We start from the raw sequence: 21,051 nt of genomic DNA, 5'->3' as shown, positions 1-21,051 counted from the left end.
ATAGTTTTAGGAGATATGCGTAATGCTAAATGACGAGTTAATGGGTGCAGCACACCAGCATGGCACATGTATACATATGTAACTAACCTGCACATTGTGCACATGTACCCTAAAACTTAAAGTAGAATAATAATAAAATAAAAATAAAAATAAAAATAAAACCGTCCATGTTCTCAAATGATATAATATTCTTCATGGAAAATGCAGGAAAATTTGAAGACAACTATTAGAATTAATTGGAAAGTTCAACAAATTGTTAAATATGATATCAGTATAGAAAAAAATAATTGTGCTCTTAAACATAAGCAGCAATTGATTATAAAATAGAATTAATTTTAAAAATCTCTTCCAAAATAGCAATGAATGAATATACATATGTATAAACATAACTAAAATATAAAAGAGTTTTATTTTAGAAACTATAAAGCCTTATTGAAAGACATAAAAGAAGACAAATAGGAAGACATCCCATATTCATGAATGAGATAAGCACATCGTTTTCCCCAATTTATTTAATACAAACAATGAAATTTATATCAAATTTCTCATTTTTCCCCATAGAACTGGATACATTTATTTTAAAATTTATAAAAGTCTAACAGTAGCCAAAATAATTAAAGAGTAATAAAGAGAGAATCTTACTTTACCAAATAGCAAGAATGAGTATAAAGCTGTAGTATTTAATGTCATGTAGAAATTGAGATGGACAAATAAACTGAAGGAACATAATAGAAAGTACGAAAACAGAAACACTAGCAGAATTTGTATATTCCTTTATAAAACTAACATATGAGAGTTGTGGTTCTGCAAATCAACAAGGTAACTATCCATCTGAAAATTAAAATTAATTGAATTACAGATGTATTAAAAACAAACAGCCAAACAAAACTTTACATGGTGTAGGGAGACACATTATGATCTCCAGGTTTGATGGAATTTATTGACCAAAGCATAAAGAAAAAGAAGTGGGGAAAAAACCCTATAACTTTTACTGCATTGTCAAAATATAACTTTCTGTAGGACAAAAGCACCCTAAACTACATAAATTGACAGGCCACAGATTAGCTACAGAATAGGGAAAGACCGTTTCCGTGTACATGACAGACAAAGAAATCACCATCCATAATATGTAGCATTCCTATAATGCCATGATTAAAAGAAACAATTTACAATAGTATAAGAAATATGAAGTACATAGGAGTAATCTAACAAAATAAAGGCAAGTCTTCTTTACAGAGAACTATATGGCATTACTGAGAGAAAATAGACCAAAACATGTGGAAGGAAATATGAGCAGTGGCTCTGGGCTGGCAGTTTGCAAGGAAAGAAACCTGAAAGGACCAATGAGGATATGAAAGATGGTCAATCTCTCTCATAATCAGGGAAATGCAGTAACAGTTGTCTTTTAATCTGTACATTAGGGAAAGATAAAAATTTCGTATATAAATGGAAGTGTGATTTGGTACATTTACTTTGGAAAATGGTTTGACAATATTCACTAAACTTTAGATATGTATGTTCTATGGCCTAGTGGTCCAGCAGCAATTTCACTCCTACATGTTTATCCAAGAGAAAAAAACACACGTGTACTCCAAAGACATGTGCAATTTTTATTTTATTTATTTATTTTTATTTATTTATTTTTGAGTCTCACTCTGTTGCCCAGGCTGGGGTGCAGTGGCGCAATCTCAGCCTCCTGGGTTCAAGCAATTCTCCTGCCTCAGCCTCTCCAGCAGCTAGGATTATAGGTGCCCACCACCATGGCCAGTTCATTTTTGTATTTTTAGTAGGGACAGGGTTTCAGCATTTTGGGCAGGCTGGTCTCGAACTCCTGACCTCAGGTGATCTGCCCACCTTGGCCTCCCAAAGTGCTGGGATTACAGACATGAGCCACCGCACCCGGACAGCATGTGCAATATTTTTTATTATGGCATCAATTGTAATAGCTGTTAGTCTACTATAATATTTGATATTTGCACCAATAAACCACTTTAATTATCATATGGTTTTAGTAAGTCTTAATGCTGGAGAGAGTAAGTCTTCCCACCTTGTTTTTTAAGCATGTGTTGTGTATTGTTTCCCATAACTTTGAGGATCAACTTATTAAGTACTGTAGTTGAATATAAATCAATAAGAAGAAATTAACATCTATATAGTATAGAGTCTTTCCATTCATAAATATGGCATATCCTTCCACATGTTTTGATCTATTTTCTCTCAGTAATGCCATATAGTTCTCTGTAAAGAAGACTTGCCTTTATTTTGTTAGATTACTCCTATGTACTTCATATTTCTCATACTATTGTAAATTGTTTCTTTTTATTTTATTTTTAAATTGCTGGCTGTGGAGATATAATTACTTTTCAAAGAAGGATTTAGAACCAGCATGCTTATTAAATTCTGTTAATAATTCTAGTTGTTAACCTGTAGATTTTTCTGCTTTTCTCTGTATGCAATCATGTAACCTTCAATGAATAATGGCAAGTTTGCTTTCTCTTTTCCAACTGTCAAACTTTCTTTTAGTGTAGATCTCACAGTGATGGATTTTCTTGGTTTTTATTTTTCTGAAATGTCTCTGTTTTACCCTCACTATTAAAAATATTTAATGGGTATAAAATTCTACATTGCCGATTACTTTATTTTCAGCATCCTAAGATATTGTTCCACAGATTTCTGGCTTTCAGTGTTGCCAGTGAGATGTAGCCTACCAGTCTAAATATTGGACCTTAAAAAATTTTATAATCGACTGCTTTTAGGCTTTACTTTTTCTTTTTTTTTTTTTTTTTCTTTGAGACGGAGTCTCGCTCTGTCACCCAGGCTGGAGTGCAGTGGCGTGATCTCAGCTCACTGCAAGCTCTGCCTCCCGGGTTCATGCCATTCTCCTGCCTCAGCCTCCTGAGTAGCTGGGACTACAGGCGTCCGCCACCATGCCCCGCTAATTTTTTTGTATTTTTAGTAAAGGTGGGGTTTCACCGTGTTAGCCAGGATGGGCTTGATCTCCTGACCTCGTGATCCACCCGCCTCAGCCTCCCAACGTGCTGGGATTACAGGCTTTATTGATTTTCTATTGTGTGCCTGTGTTGTGTCTAGATGTGGATTTCCATTAATTTATTTGCAATACATTTTTTTAAAATCAATAGATTTATGGATTTTTTTAGTTTTATGAAAAACTTAGCATTTAAAAATATATTATTTCTGTTCTGTGCTCTTTCTTTTGTTCCTCTTGAACACCAAGTAACCTAAGTTCAACCTTCTCATCAAATCGGCTATCTCTCTTTCTCATCTATATTTTCTCTTTATTGCTTCGTAAGTATTTTTATATAATGTCTGTGATCTATTTTCCAGTTCATTGGTTCTTGTTTTAGCTATATCTAAACTGCTGTTAAATAAATTTATGGAGATATCAATTCTGATTATTATATCTTTTTTAAGAATTTATCTTTCATTCTTCCAAAAATCTATTATGATATTCTACAGTGCCCAATTCTGCATCAAAATATTCAGACTTACCTTGGACTTCATTTAATATAGTAAGCACATCTAGTTTATAACATTGACCTGCTAAGTATAATATTTGGAGTACCTATGGGTATGTTTTTGTTGTCTGCCTTCCTGCAGGTTCTCACTCATGGAGTCTTGGTTTCTTGTGTTCCTTTTTTTTTCTTATTTTTATTTCCTTTTATTGGTTTAGAGTCTTGCCTATTCTAGGTAACATCAAAAAGAAGTTTTATATTTCCTCAACATATAGGCAGTTTAAAATATTGTTAAAGTCTCTTTTTTTCAGCACTCACTTTCCAAATGTAAAATAGATGGATACTGAGCTTCTCTTTGTCCTTAACTTGACCATAAAGAGCAACCATTACGAAAAGTAAAAACTTACCTATTTGAGGTGTCTCTACCTTTGAGAGAAATAGAGGAAATTCATTAATAATTACAGTTCTGGCTTTCCCCAGAGTGCGATTTTTATTTTAATAATAAACTTTATTTTTCAGAACAGTTTTACAGAAAAATTCAGCAGATGGTACACTGAGTTCCCAGATATACCATCTTCCCTAAGTAGTTTCCCCTATTATTAACATCTCACCCTGTTGTGCATTTGTTACCATTAATGGATCAATTATTGATTTGTTATTACCAACTACTTTATACATTAAAATCCACTCTTCGTATTATATAGTTCTTTTAGTTTTGGTATCACTGTAGTACCATACACAGTAGTTTTACTGACCTAGAGATCCTCTGTGCTTCACATTTCCACCTGCAACTCCAAACCTGTGGCAACCATTGATCTTTTTTACTTTTTCTAGTTTTTCCTTCTCCATAATTTCTTCTGGTTGGAATCATACGGTATGTAAATCATTTTAGGCTGGCTTCTTTCATTAATCGATATGCACTTACAGTTTCTACATGTCTTTTTATGGCTTGCTAACTCATTTCTTTGTATTGCTGAATAATGTAACATTTTATCTATGTACCTCAGCTTGTTTATCCTTTCACCTGTTGAAGTATATCTTGTTGAGTGTTGGGAGATTATAAATAAATCTGCTACAAAAATTCTTGTGCAAATCTTGGATATGTATAAAGTTTTAACTCCATTGGGTAAATATTTAGAAGCATATTTTCTGAATCACATTTGGCTTCATACAATTCTGCAAAATTATCTTTCAAATTGGCTATACTATTTGGCATGACAATAAACACTAAATGAAACTTCCTATCACTGCATCTTCATCAGCATTAGGTATTGTCAGTGTCGTTTGGTTTTGTTTGGATTTTAACCATTTGAACAGGTAAGCAATAGTATCTCATAATTGTTTTAATTTTTCCTTACTTAATAACATGATGTTGACTGTGTTTTAGCTTATTTGCCATATGTACATATTCTCTATTAACTTGTCTTTTCAGATATCTCACACATTTTTACTTGAGTGGTTTGCCTTCATATTGTTATGTTGAAGAGTTATTTGTATCTTTGGACACAATCCGTTATCAGATATAAATTTTGCAGATGTTTTCTCTCAGTCTATATTTTATCTTTTTAGTCTCTTAACAGTGTCTTTTACAGAGCCAGAGTCTTTAATTTTCACGAACTCCAACTTATCCATTTTACCTTTCATAGATCATTATTTTGGCGTTGTGTCTAAACTCTCATCAAACCCAAGGCTACCTAGATTTTCTTCTATGCTTTCTTCCAGAGTTTTATAGCTCTTCATTCTACCTCTAGGTCTATGTTCTGTTATGTGTTAAATTTTGTGAAAGGTATAAACTCTGTGCCTAGACTCTTCTCTTGCCTGTCTTTTATTTATTTATTTATTTATTTTGCGTATGAATGTCCAGCTTTTCTACCAGCATTTGTTAGAAAAACTACTTTTTTCAAATGAATTACATTTGTTTCTTTGTAAAAGATCAGATACTGGTGTGAGTCTATTTCTGGATTCTCCATTTATTAGATCCACGTATTTATGTGGCTCCTTTCCCCAATTTCAAACTTTCTTGATTACAATCTGATAAGTCTTAAAGTTGTGTAATATTTGTCCTCCAACTTTGTTCTTTTTCATTATTGTTTTGGCTAGTCTGAGTCTTTTGCCTTTCCATATGAACTTTAGAATTAGTTTAACATGAAATACCATGAAATAATTTGCTGGGGTTTTATTTGGGATTAAGTTGAATGGATATTTCAAATTGGAAAGAATTGACAACAAAAATATTTGACAAAACATATTATGCCTTCCTATGTATGAACATAGACTCTTTCTCCATTTATGTAGATTTTTGAGTTTTTTTTTGATGTCTTTAATCAGTTTTGTACTTTTCTGAGTATAGATTCTGTACCTATTCTGTTAGATATATATGTAAGTATTACATTTTTGGTGTTCCTATGTAAATAATATTAAGATTTTAATTTCAACTTCCAATTGTTTATTATTGGTATGTAAGAAAGCAATTGAGTTTTGTATATTAACCTTGTATCCTACAACATTTATGGTAACTGATTATTAATTTCAAGAGTTTTGTTTTTGGCATTTTTTGGTATTTTCTACATGGATATGAAACAGAAACAGTTTTATTTCTTCCTTTCCAAACTGTATGTCTTTTATTTTCTATTCTTCGCTGGATTTTCTAGATTTCCAGTACAATGTAAAACAGAAATGGGGAATGAGGACATTATTGTCTTGTTCCTGATCTTAGGAGAAGAGCACCTGGTTTCTCATTATTATAATGTTAGCTCTAGTTTGATGTTTGTTGTTGTTTTATTTTCCTTTGTTTTTGATGTTATTTATAAAGTTGAGGAAATTTCCCTTTAATTCCTGTTTCCTAGAGAGTTTTTTTGTCATAAATGGGTGTTAGATATTGTCAAATGCTTTATTCTGTATTAATTGATATCATAATATTTTTCTTTCTTAGCCCTTTGATGTTATAGATTACATAAATTTATTTTCAAGTGTTGAACCAGTCTTGCATACTTGCAATAAATTCTTTTATATTGTTGTGTATAATTATTTTTATAAATTGATTTGCTTAATTTTTGAGGATTTTTGTATCTATGTTCATGAGAGACATTGGTCTGTAGTATTTCCTTTTGTACTGTCCTTTATTATTTTGCCATTATGGTAATGGTGACCTGATGTAATGAACTATGAAATGCTTCCATAATTTTCATTTTTGAAGAAATTTTGAAGAATCAAGATAAGTTTTTCTTTCAATTTTAGAAGATTTTACAAGTGAAACATTCAGGGCATACTAATTTGTTTTATAGACTCCTATTAATTATTGATAAGTTTCTTCAGTAGACACAGACCCAGCTATATTATCTATTTTTCTTAATTGAATTTTGATAGTTTGTGTTTTTCAAGGAATTATCAAATTTGTGGGCATAGAATTGTTCCTAGTATCCCTTTGTTATTATTTTATTGTGTACTGGATTAGTAGTGATGATCCTTCTTTAATTTTAATATTAATGAACTGTGTCATTTTTGAATTCTTGGTTAGCCAGTCTGGAATTTCTATAATTTTAGTAATCATCTTAAACAACAAGCTCCTGATATCATTGATTTACTCTATTGTTTTCCTGTTTATAATTTTATTTATTTATGCTTTATTTTTATAATTTCTTTCTCCTGCTTGATTTAGCCTTAATTGCTCTTATTTATTTGGCTTACTATGATAGATAACTAAATTATTAATTGTGTATGTTTTCCCCAATATATACATTTAATGTCATAAATTGCCCACTAAACACTGCATTCAATGCATCTCACAAATTTTGATGTTTCTTTTTCATTTTCATTTGGTTCAAATATTTCTCTAAGTTTTATAAAAACATAACTGACATATAATTTATGGTACACAATATGATGTTTTCATGTATGTATGTCCTTTGTAAAATGATTAAATAATGCTGTTTAGCATATCCATCCCCTTACATATTTATCATTTCTTTGGGGTGAGAACATTTTGGATCTATTCTCCTCTTAGTAATTTTCAAATATACACTACATTGTTATTAACTATAATCATCATGTGGTACAGTAGATCTCCAGAGCTCATTTATGCGGTCCCGTTGAAACATGTATCCTTTGACAAACACCTCTCCTCCTCCACTGCCAACTTCTGGTAAGCACCATTCTATTCTCTGCTTCTATGTGTTCAACAGTTTTCAGATTTTACATATAAGTGATATCATGAAGTATTTGTCTTTCTGTGCCTATCTTATTTCACTTAACATGATGTTCTCCAGGTTCATCCACCAGAAATAGTAGTAATTCCTTCTTTCTCAAGGGTGATTAGTATTCTATGTATACACTATGTGTGTGTATATATATGTATGTGTGTGTATACATGTATGCATCCAATATGTGCTCACACACACACATACAAGCATACCACATTTACTTTGTCCTTTCATTCATCAATAGACATTTAGTTTGATTCCATGTCTTGGTTATTGTGAATAATGCTGCAATGAACATGGGAGTACAGATGTCTCTTTGGCACACTGATGTTATTTCCTTTGGATATATAACCAGTGGTGGGATTGCTGGATCATATGGTAGTTTTATTTATTAATTTTGTTATCTTTTAAAACATAACTTGAGATTTTTACTTTGACCCATATATTATTTAGATGTGTAATGTTTTTTCTCCAAAAGTTGTACTGTCTGCCCTAAACTTTGCAATACATCTTTCCATTAACCTAAGTATACTATCAAATAATGCTTTACTATTTCTTTTTTTTATGAAATTTGTCATATCCTCATTTATTAAACTTACATATATTAAATGTCATTACTCACCACTGTTCTCTCTTCTTTCACCTTGTCTCTCTTATGATTTTTTTTTTTTGGTCTCTTTTTTTATTATTATACTTTAAGTTCTAGGGTACATGTGCACAATGTGCAGGTTTGTTACATATGTATACATGTGCCGTGTTGGTGTGCTTCACTCATTAACTCGTCATTTACATCAGGTATACCTCCTAATGCTATCCCTCCCCTCTCACCCCACCTCACAACAGGCCCCAGTGTGTGATATTCCCCTTCCTCTGTCCAGGTGTTCTCATTGTTCAATTCCCACCTATGAGTGAGAACATGAGGTGTTTGGTTTTTTGTCCTTGCGATAGTTTGCTGAGAATGATGGTTTCCAGCTTCATCCATGTCCCTACAAAGGACATGAACTCATCATTTTTTATGGCTGCATAGTATTCCATGGTGTATATGTGCCACATTTTCTTAATCCAGTCTATCATTGATGGACATTTGGGTTGGTTCCAAGTCTTTGCTATTGTGAATAGTGCTGCAGTAAACATACGTGTGCATGTGTCTTTATAGCAGCATGACTCATACTCCTTTGGGTATATACCCAGTATGCTTTACTATTTCTAAGATAATGCAGGTAACTTACAAGTACTCAACATTTCTCCTGTACATCTCTTATCACGTTTTTGTCATTCATTACACTTACCTACAGGCAATAATCATCCAATACATTGTTGATAATATTATTTTGAATAGTTATTTATTAGACAAATTAAGAATAAGTAAGAAAAGCATGATTTTGCCTCTATTTATTTCTTTCCTGATGCATTTTCTTCTTAAATGTAGATATAAATTACTGACCTAAGTAATTTTCCATCTCCCCGAGGAACGTCTTTTAACATTTCTTGCAATACAGGAAAATTGATTCCAAACTCCTTTAGTTTTGCTTCTCTCTTTATTTTTCCTTCAGTTCTTAAGGACAATTTCACTGAATGCAAGATTAAACACTATTGGATTATTTTGTTTACCACTTTAAACATTTTACCCCCCTCTTTTTGTTTGCATGATTTCTGATATGAAGACCTATGTAATTCTATTCTTGTTCCACTATAGTAAGGTGTTTTTTTCCCTCTCATTTCTTTAGTGTTTTTCTCTTCATCTTTGATTTTTTGTAGAATGATTTTGATATGTCCATTTATAGCTTTTAAAAATTTATCTTGTTTTGAGTTCTCTGAGGTTCTGGGATCTGTGATTTCATGTCTTTCATTAATTTCCATAATTTCCAGCCTTTACTACCTCAAACACTGCTTTTGTTCCTTCTCTCTTTTTTCTGCTTGGTGTTCTCATTAGGCTTAACCCTTGGTAGAGTGTAATTAATGCCTCTGAGTTCGTCTGTTTTGGGGCCCAAGCACCTGTGCTTTGTATTTCTGTACCAAAGTAAAGTTAACACTAACTGACAGAACTTTTGGCTCCTGCACTTGAAGATAAATTTGCTTCAGTAAGCCGAGGATATTCCACTTAAATGAATCTCAGGTGCACATCCTCAGAAGTAAAGCATGTAGCTATCACATCCTAGGGCAGTAAATGACCTCTGTGTACAGAGCAACAGAGGTTACTTTGTACACAATAAGAGCATATAGCAAGAGATAGACAAAAAAAATGAAACAATTACAGAATTCCATGAGGCTGGCTGCTCCTGGATGGTGCAGTGTGTGAAACAATTATTGTAATCCGTGGTCCAAGACCCTCTTCCATACCTCTATTTCTATGATGTGGGTTTCCTGGTCAGCTTCTATGCTGTGTGGGATTCCATGCATGTAGATTAGCCAAGCTCTAACCTCTTGGATAGTGGTGTTAAATGAGGCTGTGCTGGGTGAAAAGACAAACCCGTCCTCAGATTAGGCAATTATTTCTTTAAGGAAAAACCTCTGACCATTTCAGAATTTAAAAGGTCCATTGTAGTCTGTTTGCCACACCACTTAGTGGCTGGTTGTTCTCCTCAAGGAACAGTAACACACTGAGGCTCAGCACTCATCTTTATGCCTTGCCTATTTGACAGTCAGCAGCTAGATCAGCTTTGGTAAGTGCCATCCCAGCAGGGTTAATTTTTACCCTTCATCTCTGTAAGCATGCAGTCTGTTCATGTGCTATTGTGCAAATTCTGTGCTGGACAGTGATGATGACTGATTAGTGTCAAACAGCTGGGTTATTTTGCCTATTTAGTTGGTCAGTGTTTGCCTTCCCATTGGCATTAGCACACAACACAGATGTCTTCATGTATGTGATACGGTCTGGCTCTGTGTCCCCACCCAAATCTCATCTCGAATTGTAATCCCTATGTGTTGGGAGAGGGACCTCATGGGAGGTGATAACATCATGGGAGTGGTTTGCCCATGCTGTTCTTGTGATAGTGAGTTCTCATGAGATCTGATGGTTTTATAAGAAGCTTTTCCCTGCTTGGCTCTACAATTCTCTCTCCTGCCACCATTTGAAGAAGGGTGTGTTTGCTTCCCCTTCCACCATGATTGTAAGTTTCCTGAGGCCTCCCTAGCTATGCGGAACTGTAAGTCAATTAAACCTTTTTCCTTTATAAATTGCTAAGCCTTAGGTATTTCTTCATAGCAGTGTGAACATCATGCTCTCTTCTGTATATACACCCATGTGCTTTAACCAGAGCTCTGGCTTGCCATATTCCAGTCCTTTTTTTTCTCAGGTTTTTGACCAGCTGTACCTGGTCCCTAACAGTGGCTATTGGCCACTGATATGGTTTGGCACTGTGTCCCCACCCAGATCTCACCTTGAACTGTAATTCCCATAATCCCCACATGTCAAAGGCTGGACCAGTTGGAGGTAATTGAATCATGGGGGCGATTCCTGCCGTGCTGTTATCGTGATAACAAATCAGTCTGTCGAGATCTGATGGTTCTACAAGCATCTGGCGTTTCCCCTGCTTGCACTCACTCTGTACTGCCACACTGTGAAGAAGGTGCCTGCTCCTCCTTTGCCTTCCGCCATGATTGTAAATTTTTTGAGGCCTCCCAAGAAATATGGAGCTGTAAACCAATTAAGCCTCTTTCATTTATAAATTACCCAGTCTCGGGTGTTTCTTCATAGCAGCATGAGAATGGACTAATACAGCGACTGTCCAAAAATCTGAATATACCTCATGCTGGTCCACTGCTTCTACACAAAGTGATGACAAGGTGCACTACTGGAAGATTCTCTTTCTCTACTGTCTTTTATAAACATCTCACATTGTCAGTGCGTTGTGGCTGCCATTCATTGTCAGAGTGTGCCCATATCCTGGCTTAACCAACCCTTTAGCAGGTGGTTCTGAGCTACCTGATCAGGTAGCTTACTCATGGCTCTGGTCATGCTTGGCTTGATCCTGGATATTCTATTTCATCCTGCAATGGGCTGCTATGATGCCCTTATGGTATTGTGATCTGGCGTGGGGTGGGATGGGGTGATAGAAATCTGCTCCTAAGGGACAGCTCTGGGTTCTTGGTCTCCAGCTGTTCCATGGTCAAGAGTTTCAGTTTGGAACACTCAGAGCTCCTTCTCTAGAGGCTTATCAATCTCCGTGTGCATGCCGTGACTTTGCTGCAAGATTTCAGGGTCATGTGTTCGGATTCTTCCACTAGGGCTTGGCATAAACTCCCCCTCTGCATCTTATTTTCACATTTCTGATGTGAAATCAGAATTCTTTTCCAACCCATAGTGTCCTAGACAACCTATAAAATGGGAGAAAAATTCTGCAATCTATCCATCTGACAAAGGCCTAATATCAAGAGTCTACAAGGATCTTAAACAAATTTACAAGTAAAAAACAAACAACCCAATTACAAAGTGGGCAAAGGACATAAACAGACACTTCTCAAAAGAAGATGTTTATGCAGCCAACAAACATATGAAAAAAAGCTCAACATAACTGATCATTAGAAAAATGCAAATGAAAATCACAATGAGATACGATTTCACACCAGTCAGAATGGCTATTATTAAAAAGTCAAGAAACAACAGATGCTGGTGAGGTTGCAGAGAAAAAGAAACACTTTTACACTGTTGGCGGGAATATAAATTAGTTCAACCTTTGCAGAAGACAGTGTGGCAATTCCTCAAACATATAGAGGCAGAAATACTATTTGACCCAGCAATCTCATTACTGGGTATACACCCAAAGGAATATAAATCATTCTATTATAAAAATACGTGCACACATATGTTCATTGCAGCACTATTCACAATAGCAAAGACATGGAATCAACCCAAATGCCCATCAATGAGAGACTGCAAAAAGAACATGTGATATATACCATGGAATACTGTGCATCCATAAAAAAGAGATCATGTTCTTTGCAGGGACATGGATGGAGTTTGAAGCCATTATCCTCAGCAAACTAATTCAGGGACAGAAAATCAAACACCTTATGTTCTCACTTATAAGTAGGAGCTAAATGATGAAAACACATGGACACATGGAGGGGAACAATACACACTGACTGGGGCCTGTCAGTGGGTATTGGTGGGAGGAAGAGTATCAGAAAAAATAATTAATGCATGCCGGGCTTAATGCCTAGGTGATGGGTTGAAAGGTGCAGCAAACCACCATGGCACATGTTTACCTATGTAACAAACTTGTACATCCTGCACATGTACCCCAGAACTTAAAATAAAAATAAATACTAGCTGGGTGTGATGGTGCACATCTGTAGTACAAGCTGTTCAGGAGGCTGAGGCGGGAGGATCACTTGAGCCCAGGAAGTCAAGGCTGCGGTGAGACATGATGGTGCCACTGCATTCCAGCCTGAACAGCAGAGTGAGACCTTGTCTCAAAAAAATAAACAAATAAATAAATAAATAAAACCATGGGTGGGGTGCAGACCACAGCAAAGGCCATGCCTCACCACTTCGCCCTCTCCTGCCGCTTGCCTGGCTCCTTGGCCCCTTCTACAGTCCATTCAGCTTCTGGTCTACCATGCCCCCTATTCACTTGCCAGAACTTTGAGGATGGAGCTCCTTTACCCTGTTCTCCTGAGGCCTCTACTTATGGATTCTCAAGCGCTATGTTAGGAAAAAAAGGAAAAATGAAACAGTATTAAATTAACAAGTTTGCATTTCTCCCCTAACAGTTGAATTCTCCTGGAGGCCATGGTAATGCTCCTGGGTAAATGGAGGAAGGGTCAAGAATTGTGGAAAATAAAGCTGAAACTTACTATCACAAAAGCTTAAGACATCATAAAAATGCACACAATATGCAGATGTCCATGAGCGTAACCCCATGCCCAAATCAGGTTTAAGCTGGGTGGTTTAGCCCCAGGTTTTGTAAAGTTCTATAAAACGTTTTCTGAGAATCAGGTTCTGTTCTTAACACTGTATGGTGGAAACTGTGCAGTTTCTACTTTTCCCTTTATTCCTTATTGCTCTTCCCTTTTTATTTTGTCTTCCACTTTAATCAAGACCACAACCTAGGAGGTTGCAGGCTTTAAGAACACATAATTATATAAAAGAATGAAGAGTCAGAGAGGCCACTCGTCTTCATCCATTTTCAACTATTGCAGCTGTCCCCACCTCTGCACAGATCCCTCCATTGCTGATCGATTTCGAGGAGCCAAGGATGGTCAGCTCACACTGGAGGGTGGCATTTCCTTCACTCAGAGGCCCTCATTTGACATTGACTGGTCACTTTATGATGAATTTTATTAATACAACTTTGATGATTAAGTCACATATTATCCTTTTAGCCCTCTCCAATAACTTCTGTATTTTACAGCGATTTTCCATGAAATGCACACCATGCTACTTCTTCCATATCTACAAGGCATGCATGGGCTGCCCACTCACAAAAATAAAGCCAAGTCAGGTCCTGAGAAGGGCTGGCATTTTCATGTAAATGGCAAGTTGTACATCAATGTCAGATTAACTGCGAGGTTGTTGCAACACTGAAACCTTCTGACCTGACCGGCTGACAAGGCAGGATTTCCACAGAGGGGACGATATTTCTGAAGCATCTGTATCTCTGAGCTTTTGATGTATGAGTTGATCTTTCCCCGATAGCTAGCGAGAAAAGCACTCTTGTTAGTACTTAAAAATAATAAAAAATGAATCCTTTTTTTTGGTTCTATCCTTTTCACTTCAAAATATCCTCTTTCCAAATTACCTATTGCAATATTAGTCTTCAGGAGTTGGGCTAATGGAAGTAGACACCAGACAATGCCCCTCCTGCTAAAAAGAACAACAATGTATTGTGCACTGATGTCAATTGTACAACCAGAACATTCTCTGAGGCAAAAGAATGGTTCCTCTTCTCATAGACACTACATATGTGTTAGAAAATGTGACCCAGGATGTAGCATGGTGGGCTACAGTAGCAAGAGTGTAGCCAGAGTAACAGAACAGCTGTTCTGTTACTCTTGAACAGATAGATGGTGGGATCTCAGGGGAGGAGGAATCAGAGTGACATTCTTTCTTTTACAAAAGGCAGTGCCATCATGATCATTTCCTCCCTGAAAAAAAAGATACAGGCTTTTTCCTGAAATGGTTTGAGTCATACAGCTGTGCACAGAGCACAGGATTCCCTCAGCCTAGGCATGAAGCAATACGTTCCAGGCACTGTATGTGGAGATCATGGCATCAACGTACTCACTCACAGGCCACAGCAGCAATCCATCTCTGCTAGTTTCCTTACGTCTTTGTTCCTCCTTTTCTCTGCCCCATCTTTTAAACATAAATTATCGGACAAGTGGGTGAAATCATAGAATGACACTTTGCACTTGGAAGAATAGATATGGCTGAAGTCAGTAGTGGAGGACCAGCTCTAGCCTGATGCCCACCTCTCGCTCCTTACTTCCCCTCTGAGCTCCAGTTCCTGACTTCCGGGGCCTTCTGGATGTTTTATGCAGGTTGATTCACTGTCACATGTTGTTATCTTTCCCCAAACTGCTGGCGGCCCTGACTTTATCGATGTGAATAATAAAAATAATAGTATATTAATAATACCAGTCTTTTCTAAGTTTCTCAAATTTCTACTTGCCTTCTTCCTGTAGACCAGGCAACTTTTGAGCAATGAATTTTCTAAAACATGCCCATAATTATGTTTTTTTGTTCAAAAACATGTTATGGGATCTTATTGCCTCATCGTTGTAAAACCTTCATCCAGGTACTCCAGGCTCTCCATGGTAATTCCTCAACTTCAGTTTCCCTAAATGTCAGCCACAATCCCCCTTGGTTAATTCCACATTTGGGTCAGGTCATATTATACACGTGTCTCTACACCTGGCCCACAGCTTTCCCTGTCCATTCCACCTCCATCTCTGCCTGCCTAAATGCTACTCTCTGCAAAACCCAGGCAAATACCATCTTCTTTAAGAAGTACCTCTGTTCTTTTCAGAGACTGGAAATTCCTATCCTTGGACGAGTTATAAATGTCACGTGCCCATAAACAGCTTCAGCCTGGGGATGATGCTTCCTGATGTCTCTGCATTCATGGGACTCAAGAAGGGAAACCATCCTTATGGCAAGTCCAAGAGCTATGCTCTTCTCAAATCTAGCCTAACTTACCTGAGGAGTCAGGTGCCATAGTTTTATTTTTGTTTATTTTAACTTTTATTTTAAGTTTAGGGGTACATGTGCAGGATGTGCAGGTTCATTTCACAGGTAAACTTGTGTTTGTATTATACAGATTATTTCATCACCCAGGTATTAAAACTCATATCCATTAGTTGTTTTTCCTGATCCTCTCTCTCCTCCCCCCCACCCCCGATAACCCCCAGTGTGTGGTGTTCCTCTCTATGTGTCCATGCGTTCTCGTCATTTAACTACCACTTTTTGTGTTTTGTGTTTTTTTTTTTGAGACAGAGTCTCGCTCTGTTGCCCAGGCTGGAGTGCAGTGGCGCGATCTCGGCTCACTGCAAGCTCCGCCTCCCAGGTTCACGCTATTCTCCTGCCTCAGCCTCCTGAGTAGCTGGGACTACAGGTGCCCGCCACCACGCCTGGCTAATTTTTCGTATTTTTAGTAGAGATGGGGTTTCACTGTGTTAGCCAAGATGGTTTCGATCTCCTGACCTCGTGATCCGCCCGCCTCGGCCTCCCAAAGTGCTGGGATTACAGGCATGATTCACTACCACTTATAAGTGAGAACATGCAGTATTTGATTTTTTATCCCCACATTAGTTTGCTGAGGATAATGCCCTCCAGCTCTATCCTTGTCCCTGCAAAGGACATGATCTCCTTCTTTTTATGGCTGCATAGTATTCCATGGTGTACATGTACCTCATTCTCTTTATCTAGTCTATCACTGGTGGGCATTTGTTGTCAATTCCATGTATTAGAGAAATGCAAATCAAAACCACAATGAGATAGCATCTCACACCAGTCAGAATGACTATCTTTAAAAAGTCAAATAATAACAGATGTTGGTGAGATTGCAGAGAAAAAAGAACACTTACAGACTGTTAGTGGTAGTGTAAATTAGTTTAACCATTATGGAAGACAATGCAGCAATTCCTTGAAGACCTAAAGACAGACATATGATTCAATCCAGCAATCCCATTAATGGGTATATCCCCAAAGGAATATAAATTGTTCTACTATAAAGGCACAGGTGGCTGGGTGCGATGGCTCACGCCTGTAATCCCAGCACTTTGGGAGGCCGAAGCAGGTGGATCACGAGGTCAGGAGATCGACACCATCCTGGCTAACATGGTGAAACCCCATCTCTACTAAAAATACAAAAAATAAGCTGGGCGTCGTGGTGGGCATCTATAGTCCCAGCTACTCGGGAGGCTGAGGCAAGAGAATGGCGTGAACCCAGGAGGCAGAGCTTGCAGTGAGCTGAGATCGCACCACTGCACTCCAGCCTGGTGACAGAGTGAGACTCCGTCTCAAAAGAAAAAACAAAAAAAAGGCATATGCATGTGGATGATCATTGCAGCACCATTCACAATAGCAAAGCCATTGTTTCATTTGTGGATTTCTTGGATTTCTGTTTGGGCTTCAGAGGGTTAACACAAACCCCAGTGTTTATAGTGAGTGTGTTTAAACAGTTTCAATGTGGGAAGTGGCTGGAAGGCCACTGTCTAATGCTGTGAGGTTTGCTGGGAGTGTCAGATGCATATGGATTATGTTTTAGAACCTAAAGTGCTACGTTTTAAATAAGATATATAAGACAGAAAATTCTAGAAACACAACAAAAACATACCTGACATAATTTTGGTGAAAATTTAGATTAAAATGCCAGAATTGAGTTAGTAATCAGGTTAGTAGGGAAAACAGTTAGCTGCCCATATTTTAGCTTCAGTGATTATCCGGGAAAATATTCTGAGCCTGTGGTTGAAAGCCATTCTGAATAAATTGTATTCTGATAAGTATTTGCCTTGAATACCAAGTTTCTTCCCTTAAATCAACACAAAGTGAAGACTGCACACTCAAACAAGGGGAGAAAACTGATTCACACGAAACTTCATCTCTAACCCATCTTGCTGTGTATGATTTTTTTTTTTACTTTTCTGTAGGTGCATTGCGAAAAGAAAATGCTGCCTTTCTGAATGGTGGAAAAGTACATATTTTAAAAAGTCGAATTCAGCTTACAAGATACTCAGGGAGTGAGGAGTCTAATATATCCTAACGGGCTGCTACAGACTAGACTAGGGTTCTAATTTAAGGAAAATTAAAATACATTTTAGAGTTAGCTTTACAGTGTCTTCAAGGTTGCAGGGCTTTTATTTTTCAGTATAAAATGTATTTCAGTAATCTATGGTAAGACAAGGGCATACGTCATCATATGCTAGTTTACGGCTCATACTTTAGTGAGGACCTGTGGAAGGAGGCAAACCACACCTTGACCTAAGTGCATTTGCACAATCACGTGATTATTTGTGTAAGACGCTGTATCTATTAGTCATAAGCTATGTCACTTTTAGGATGCCAGAGGAAAAATGAAACCAATGTGAGAAGATTTAGTTGGATTCTAAAATGATTTGTGATCCTGGACTGGTTCTTCAAATTCCTTCTCTTCCCTGAAATGCCAAGCCACCTTCCTGGGTGTTTTGGCATTGACAGCTGATGTCTCCTTTTTATTATGGATTTTCAAGTCAGAAGTGATATTTGGTTCTCTTAATCAACTTACGAAGAGAAGACTACCCAAGTGGGAATTTGTTTAATTAAAGAGAGCATCATAACACAAATAGTCACAAAATTGATTAATTATAATTGTGGTAATTTCATTCAGTTCTGGGACATCTACAATACATACTTAGTTCCACAGACCCCACTGCCTGTGACCTAGTTGGCCAAATTTAAAGTTGAGTGACGAGTTTTAATTATGAAGCTGATGAAGGCACTTATGCAAAATTATTTCTAATCAATTATAATTCAGTTTCACTCACTTATTGATAATCTACTGGAGTCTAATACATTAATTTAATGTACTCTAGTATTGAACATCAGTTGCACTAATGCTAGGAGCTGTGGGTGACCCAAAGGAATGATATATATGGGGCAGCTGATGTGCCAAGTCCCCTCTCACTAGAGAACAAGGAAGTGGAAAAATATGTAACCATAAGATCAGCAGAAAGGACAGTTGTGGTAGTTTGGCTAGTGAGAAAACAACTGAAAAGATCCATCTGAGTAAGCTCCTAAAATTCCAAAGTCATTTCTTAAACATGCTATTTTTAAGATGATGCTGCCTGCACATTTTCCATGGAGGTGCTTATTTTTGGACCATCTGTTGATGGTAAATATGTGTATCATGTTACCTTTAAAGCCTCTATGTGTTGTCTACTCAGTATTTTACAGCTTCTGACTTGTGTCAGATACTGAAATGTCATTGTTGTCCAGTTTGTTGGTTTACGTGACAGAGATCACCTAAATGCTCACTGGCCTCCTAGACACTGGGACTGCTTTCCTTCCCTGACTCACTTTCAGCCAGATTGGGTGCCTGGGACAGCTTCTGTCACTGTGTTGCAGGTAGAGGTGGTTTCTGCTATTTTGGAGCCTGGCCTCTAACACCCATGAGATTCTCGGCTCACTCTGTCTCACAAGCTAGAAGAGATACTGTCTGAGATGACAGAGATGCACAATGGAAGGAATCGTGATCTCTAAGCCACTGCTTGAAAGAGATTGGTCAGGGCATCTGTTCAAATTGCCTTGGTTCTACATGAGAAGCACGTCTTGCTTTTGTTCAGCACATTCAGCGAGTGATTGCCATTACCCTGACACACGCAGAAGTTGGCAGGTCTTGGACCAAGGTGCCGCCTGCACTTGCATATGCATACTGCCCAATAACACTCACTGGGTTGCGGGAAATAAGGCAGCAATTAGAGTCTAGGAGGTTGCAGAGCTCACCCTGCATGGACTGAAACGTTGGAGCTACATCAGGCTGAGGATGCTCTGGGTTGGCTTTGCATGCTTGTTTGTTTGTTCATGGTTCAGTTTGTGTAATTCAGCCATCACTGGCCCAGAAATCCAAAGAAAAATTCCCTTTTCCCACATGTTACTCACCTGGTTAGAAAAGCCATATTAGGGGCAATTTTGAAGAGCCACTGTTTTGAAATATGGTTTCTCTTCCAGCCTGAGCTTCTCAGCTGACCTGTGGTGGTGTGCCCAAGTGGAAAGTTCTTCTTTCTTTCAGAGACATATGACTCACTATTTCAACACAGAAGTCCCTTATATTGCATGACACAATAAAAAACAACCAGAGACTTCAAAATTACTCCAGGCTAGAACGACACTCCAATTAGGGGAAAAGTAACCTATGGGCTCTCTGTTGTATGAAACCATCTTCCATAAGAGTTCAAGGACAGAAGACTACTGATGTTGTAATAACACTGAAACTTAATGTTTTGGGCAATCCTTAAGTAATTTATTTGGAGTGTCCCAGTCATTTTAGACCTCTTCACCTTACAATGTGTTGTGTGAGATTATATTTCCATACACCTAATTTTAAAATAAATTTATTTAGGTGGATGTAGCGACATATTACTGTGTTAAAGCAGTTCATACTAAATAAAATTTAGCTAATAATCTTGGCTGTGTTTTCAATCTTAGATTAACTTACATTACAAAATCTCTTTCCTATAGCAATGTTTTCAGTATTCGTGTTGTTGTTGATGATGATATGTTTAGTATAAATTACATCTTCCACTAAATTATTTTATGGAAGTATAAAAAGTAAACCAGATAGAATTGTTCCAGTGAAGCTGAGTGGAGTTCCTAGAAAGATGACAGTCTGAATACTCTTCAAAGGTCATTCAATTCCCGATAAGCACCTAAAAGAGATACTGCACATAGGGCTCCAGAAAAGGGCTGGCAGAAGTTGGACCTTCAGTGAGAATTTTATTTTAATAATTTCTTGATTTCAAATTAATTTGGCTGTTCCCATCTAATACATGGAATGAACAGAATGAGTCACTTATAGTTTTATACCAATCAATTTAATCACAGTGATGTTTTAATCTGTTGAGACCACATTATCTGACCAAACAAGCTTCTACTTGCAGAAATGCACTGATGACCTCTCCTGTTCCAGAATTTCTCTATCTTCAACTCATATATAATTTCCTAAATGTGTCTTGCTATTAAAAGCTAGAGATATTATTCCGTCAGTCTCTGTGATAAAACTGAGCTGAAAGCGAGCATTTGGGTCTACCATAGGGGAATACCACGGTCTTACAAATCTCTTTGCTGAACCTGTGTAGGTTACACAAGGTAAATGCGCTGAATGTGGTCCACACTTGCATATGCATATTGCCCAATAATGTTCACAACTGCATCAACAAAGCAATGCAGCATCCATCCA

The sequence above is a fragment of the Pongo pygmaeus genome, chromosome 4 (genome assembly GCF_028885625.2).
Source record: "Pongo pygmaeus isolate AG05252 chromosome 4, NHGRI_mPonPyg2-v2.0_pri, whole genome shotgun sequence".
In the NCBI taxonomy this organism is placed as follows: Eukaryota; Metazoa; Chordata; class Mammalia; order Primates; family Hominidae; genus Pongo; species Pongo pygmaeus.
Note: the sequence above shows the minus strand (reverse complement) of the source record.